This window comes from Octopus sinensis, linkage group LG28 (assembly GCF_006345805.1).
Source record: "Octopus sinensis linkage group LG28, ASM634580v1, whole genome shotgun sequence".
Taxonomy (NCBI): Eukaryota; Metazoa; Mollusca; class Cephalopoda; order Octopoda; family Octopodidae; genus Octopus; species Octopus sinensis.
This window is the reverse complement of record NC_043024.1, coordinates 8,839,446-8,845,708: the sequence shown is the minus strand read 5'-3', so window position 1 is coordinate 8,845,708 and position 6,263 is coordinate 8,839,446. Positions and strand designations below refer to the sequence as shown.

Genomic DNA, 6,263 nt, shown 5'->3' with positions numbered 1-6,263 from the left:
ACAGCAGTTAATGTTGTTGTTTTTATTTCTACTTTTACTACTGGTGACCATTTGTTGACTTAGTGGTAAATAAAAGATCCAGTTACTATTGTTGTAGAAAGGAATATTATTATTATTATTATTATTAGTAGTAGTAGTAGTATTTTTTGTAGTGTTAACAACAGCAGTTAATGTTGTTGTTTTTGTGTCAGAGACGGAGTTTATTTATCCCATTTGACACACTACAAGTCACCAATATTCTTTATCGTATGTATATGTGTGGGCGTGTACAGATGTGTGTGTGTATACACGTATGCATGAATGAATGCATATTTTATAAACATGTTACAAAATATACTTTATTTCATTCTGTTATTGTTGGAGGAAGGATTTTTTTCTTAAAGATGTTTATTGGTGATTAGTTTTCCATTGATGATGTCATAAAAAAGAATGATGATGAGGTATTCTCCACCTCCTCTTCCTTCTATTCATCATCATCATCATCATCATTTAATGTCTGTTTTCCATGCTGGCATGGGTTGGATGGCTTGATAGGAACTGGCAAGACCAGAGGCTGTATCAGGTTCCATAGTCTGTTTCGGCTTGGTCTCTATTGCCAACCACTCTACAGAGCGTACTGGGTGCTTTTTATGTGGCACCATCACCAGTGCTTTTTACATGGCACCAGCACACCCACACCAATACTTTCCCTGTGGCACCTTGGTTTTAGGATCCCAATTCTGTTCTAGTGGGTGGATTTTCTCAAGGACAGCAAATTCACCACATATGTCAGTCGTCTGTCATCACCGTTTTGCGGTCGGCCTTCAATATTTCATCCTATTTCTTCCTGGGTCTTCTTCCACAATTTCCCTCCACTTCAAGTGATCAGCACTTCTTTGTGAAACTCTCCCCATCCATCCGCATCACATGACAAAGCCAACGCAGTCTCCTCCCTTGCACACTGCATCTAATTTATCATGTCCAACTTCTCTCTTAATACACAATTGCATATGCACATGCACACTGACGTTGCACAACCAGTGAATATTATTATGGAAGCTCTAGCATGACAACAAAGTTTGGTTGGTTCAAATATGTTTGTGACATATTTTTAACCTTTAAAGGCAATTTCACTGCAGTTTGCTATGGAGAAAATAATTCTTGCTTATGGTATATTAGTGGAGGCGCGTGGCTTAGTGGTTAGGGTGTCAGCATCATTGTTGTAAGATTGTGGTTTTGATTCCTGGACCAGGCAACGCGTTGTGTTCTTGAGCAAAACACTTCATTTCACGTTGCTCCAGTCCTCTCAGCTGGCAAAAATGGACTAGCATCCTGTCCAGCTGGGGAACACATATGCCATAGAAACCGGGAAACTGAGCCCATGAGCCTGGCTAGGCTTTAAAAGGGCACATTTATTTGTGGAGGCGCATGGCTTAGTGGTTAGGGTGTCAGCATCACGATCGTAAGATTGTGGTTTCAATTCCTGGTCCAGGCAACGCGTTGTGTTCTTGAGCAAAACACTTCATTTCACGTTGCTCCAGTCCTCTCAGCTGGCAAAAATGGACTAGCATCCCGTCCAGCTGGGGAACACATATGCCATAGAAACCGGGAAACTGGGCCCATGAGCTTGGCTAGGCTTTAAAAGGGCGCATTTATTTGTGGAGGCGCGTGGCTTAGTGGTTAGGGTGTCAGCACCATGATCGTAAGATTGTCGTTTCGATTCCTGGACCGGGCGACGCGTTGTGTTCTTGAGCAAAACACTTCATTTCACGTTGCTCCAGTCAACTTAGCTGGCAAAAATGAGTAACGCTGTGATGGACTGGCGTCCCGTCCAGCTGGGGAACACATACGCCATAGAAACCGGGGAAACCAGGCCCATGAGCCTGGATAGGCTTTAAAAGGGCGCATTTATTTGTGGAGGCACGTGGCTTAGTGGTTAGGGTGTCAGCATCATAATCGTAAGATTGTGGTTTCGATTCCTGGACCGGGCGACGTGTTGTGTTCTTGAGCAAAACACTTCATTTCATGTTGCTCCAGTCCACTCAGCTGACAAAAATGAGTAACGCTGCGATGGACTGGCGTCCCGTCCTGCAGGGGAACACATATGCCATAGAAACCGGGAAACTGGGCCCATGAACCTGGCTAGGCTTTAAAAGGGCGCATTTATTTGTGGAGGCGCGTGGCTTAGTGGTTAGGGTGTTGAACTCATGATCGTAAGATTGTGGTTTCGATTCCTGGACCGGGCGACGCATTGTGTTCTTGAGCAAAACACTTCATTTCCCGTTGCTCCAATCCACTCAGCTGGCAAAAATGAGTAACGCTGCGATGGACTGGCGTCCCGTCCAGCTGGGGAACACATACGCCATTTAAACTGGGAAACTGAGCCCATGAGCCTGGCTGGGATTTAAAAGGGTGCAAAAAAAAAATGGTTTCAACCTGCATGCACTTCACCATATGCAACTATCCGGTTGAAAATTTAAATTCTTTGGAATCTTTTTGTGCTCTCACTACACCAGTTTTTTTAAAAGCAGGAGCCATCTTGATACTACTTTGTTGTTGTTTGTTCCTTCTCGAGCCATTCCTGGTTCATAAGGGCCTGTTTCCCGGTTTCTTGGCGTATAGGTTCCCCACCTGGACGGGACGCCGGTCCGTCACAGGTGAGCTGCAAGATGCAGGAGGAAAGAGTGAGAGAAAGTTGTGGCAAAAGAGTCAGCAGAGGTTTCGCCATTACCTTCTGCCGGAGCCACGTGGAGCTTAGGTGCTTCGCTCATAAACACACACACATCGCCCGGTCTGAGATTCGAACCCGCGATCACAAGTCCGCTGCTCTAACCACTAGGCCATGTGCCTCCACCCTTGATACTACTACAGAACCTTGACCAACCTTGGCTGTGTAACGGTACTAGACTGGTGGTAAAAAGAATTTAATGTTTCGTATTATTCAGGCCTCTATGGGAGAAGATGTTTTTATACCCAGAATACCTTTGATACCTTTTTGATCTCCATGTGTCTAACACACGTGGACATGCCTACAAAGTCAGAAAACAACACAGCTCCTATGACTTTCGGAAACATTTTTTCACTCTCAGAGTTGCTGAAGCATGGAATAAACTGCCTGCGTCAGTTGTTGACTGCCATGACAATGCATCCTTTAAGGCCCTCATGCTTTCCGAAATCCGCCGAAACTACACCTGATTATATATACACTTTAGATGAGTTGTAGTGCACCTGAGCACTGTACACAATTATTATTATTATTATTATTATTATTATATTATTATTATATACTGTCTGTCACAGAAATATCTTTTTCATTCAAAAGGCTGCTGTTTCCTGTAAAACTCAGTTTTGCCATATTTATAAATAAATCACAGGACAAAACTTATCTGTTGCTAGGCTACAGCTTAAAGAATATTGTTTCTCACACAGGTGACTGTGTGTTGCATGTACAAGAGTTGGAAGGCCATACCATCTATTTGTTTATACTTGTTCTGGCAAAGAACATAACAGTGTTTATAAAGAAGTACTAGATTTACGGTAAATAGTAAATAAGAGGAAGAGATAAGACAATTAGGAAGTGAAGTGGTGCTGAGAAATGGGGAAACCCACAAATGAAATATAGATATGTGTATAATATGGCAAAATAGTATCCTATAGGCTGGCAAAACAATGTATATATGTGTGTTTGTGTGTTCATGTATGCATGAGTGACTGAATGAAATGTATGTATGCATTCGTGAATGAAAGGAACACTTAGGATGTGTTTGACGAAAGTTGCTTATGTAGCACTACAATTAAATAATAAATCTGTATGTTTATATAGATATATATATATATATATGTGGAGGCGCAATGGCCTACTGGTTAGGACAGCGGACTCGCGGTCGTAGGATCGTGGTTTCAATTCCCAGACCGGGTGTTGTGAGTGTTTATTGAACGAAAACACCTTAAAGCTCCACGAGGCTCAGGCAGGGGGTGGTGATCCCTGCTGTACTCTTTCACCACTCTTTCTCTCACTCTTTCTTCTGTTGGCCTGCTTGCTTAGCCAGCGGGGTGGCGTCATTCGAAGGCTAAAACAATGCGAAGTGCATTGTGACCAGCGATGTGTAACAACATCTGATGGTCTGGTCGGTCACGTGATATATATATATATTTCTTTACTACCCACAAGGGGCTAAACACAGAGGGGACAAACAAGGACAGACAAAGGGATTAAGTCGATTCCATCGACCCCAGTGCGTAACTGGTACTTAATTTATCAACCCCGAAAGGATGAAAGGCAAAGTCGACCTCGGCGGAATTTGAACTCAGAACGTAACGGCAGACGAAATACGGCTACGCATTTCGCCCGGCGTGCTAACGTTTCTGCCAGCTCGCCGCCTTGATATATATATATATATATATATATATATATATACTGTGCTTTTAGGTTCTGAGTTTTATATATATATATATATATATATATTATATATATATATATATATATATATATATATATATATATATTATATAAAATTCCGTTCTGTCTGTCTGTGTGTCTTCTAGGATCTCGGGCATCATCCATCCGATTGCGCTCAAATTTGATATGTAGATACCGACGGTATCAGAGCATGTATAAGTCTTGAAAAAATTACAAAAATCGATTCCAGGTGAGAATGCGGTCGATAAAGCCATGGGAATGTGCATTTGTATGCGCAAGTACATCAGCTGTTGCGATTGATACTACGCGTATGCAAGAAAAATGCACGTGCAGTTTGTGCAAAAAAAAGCCGGCTGGCTTGAAATAATGCCACAAAATGCAGTATATTTAAGAGACCAAAAAAGTAAGATGCAAAAGAGATATTTTCTTCAAACTTGGCATGAAGGAAGGAAAGACTATTTGGTTTCTCAAGAAGTTTTTTTTTTTGCCTTAACTTTGTTTAATAAAACCCAAAATTTTATTGAAATAAAGGCATGCTTAATTATTTTTTAATGAAAAGAAAACACTGATTGCTTTTTATTCAGCAGATGTGATTCAGCACCGTCCATTTAACGGGGGGGGGGGGGGGGGGGGGGGCGTTTTGCTCGTATATATATATGTCTAATTTTACTCTCACTCCAACATGAGCAATAGTAGAAGTGTCATTGAATAATGAGAGAGGGGGGTCAAAGTGTGACACACTGACACACAGAAATTAGTTTTCGCATTTATTATATATATATATATATATAGGCGCAGGAGTGGCTGTGTGGTAAGTAGCTTGTTTACCAACCACATGGTTCCGGGTTCAGTCCCACTGCGTGGTACCTTGGGCAAGTGTCTTCTACTATAGCCTCGGGCCGACCAAAGCCTTGTGAGTGGATTTGGTAGACGGAAACTGAAAGAAACCCGTCGAATATATGTATATATATGCATGTGTGTCTGTGTTTGTCCCACTAGCATTGCTTGACAACCGATGCTGGTGTGTTTATGTCCCCGTTACTTCGCGGTTCGGCAAAAGAGATAGAATAAGTCCCGGGGTCAAGTTGCTCGATTAAAGGCGGTGCTCCAGCATGGCCGCAGTCAAATGACTGAAACAAGTAAAAGAGTATATATATGCACCCACCATATATAACAAAAAATGTAGCATTAATCTTTATATAATCAGCATTAATTCTTTATATAATATACAGATGCTTCATAAGACCAGTAAATCATAAATTACGTGAGCATAAAACTCAGTTATGTGAACAAATGTTGCTGGCTCCATTCACTTGTATTACTTGGCAAAAGTTCAATACACAGAAAGACAAGGTCTTTTATGTGAACCAGTATGCAAATAAGAACAGTTTGTCATAGGAAAACAGAATAGAAAGAGAGGATAGTATGTGGCCAGTGTTGACTTATCTAGCCAGTATTTGCCAAATATGGTAAGTGATCATTGTATCTAGCAAGTATTCACTCTGTATGGCTATTGTTGACAGAATCTGTCAAATGTTGACTATGTGGCCAATGTTGACTGTATATGACAAGTGTTGACTGTATATGGCCAATGTTGACTGTATATGGCAAGTGTTGACTATATGGGGCAAGTGTTGGCTATATGGCCAATGTTGACTGTATATGACAAGTGTTGACTCTGTATGGCCAATGTTGACTGTATATGGCAAGTGTTGACTATATGGCCAATGTTGACTGTATATGGCAAGTGTAGACTGTATATGGCCAATGTTGACTGTATATGGCCAATGTTGACTATATAACAAGTGTTGACTGTATATGGCCAATGTTGACTAAATGACAAGTGTTGACTATATGGCCAATG

The 6,263-nt window shown here is 41.4% G+C and overlaps 1 protein-coding gene across 1 annotated transcript in view; it reads right to left on the bottom strand.

Annotated features, from left to right (window-relative positions):
* Positions 1–6,263, bottom strand: part of LOC115225653 (parathyroid hormone 2 receptor-like) — a 51,218-nt gene that overhangs the window by 10,233 nt on the left and 34,722 nt on the right. The gene's annotated exons all lie outside the window — the stretch shown is intronic.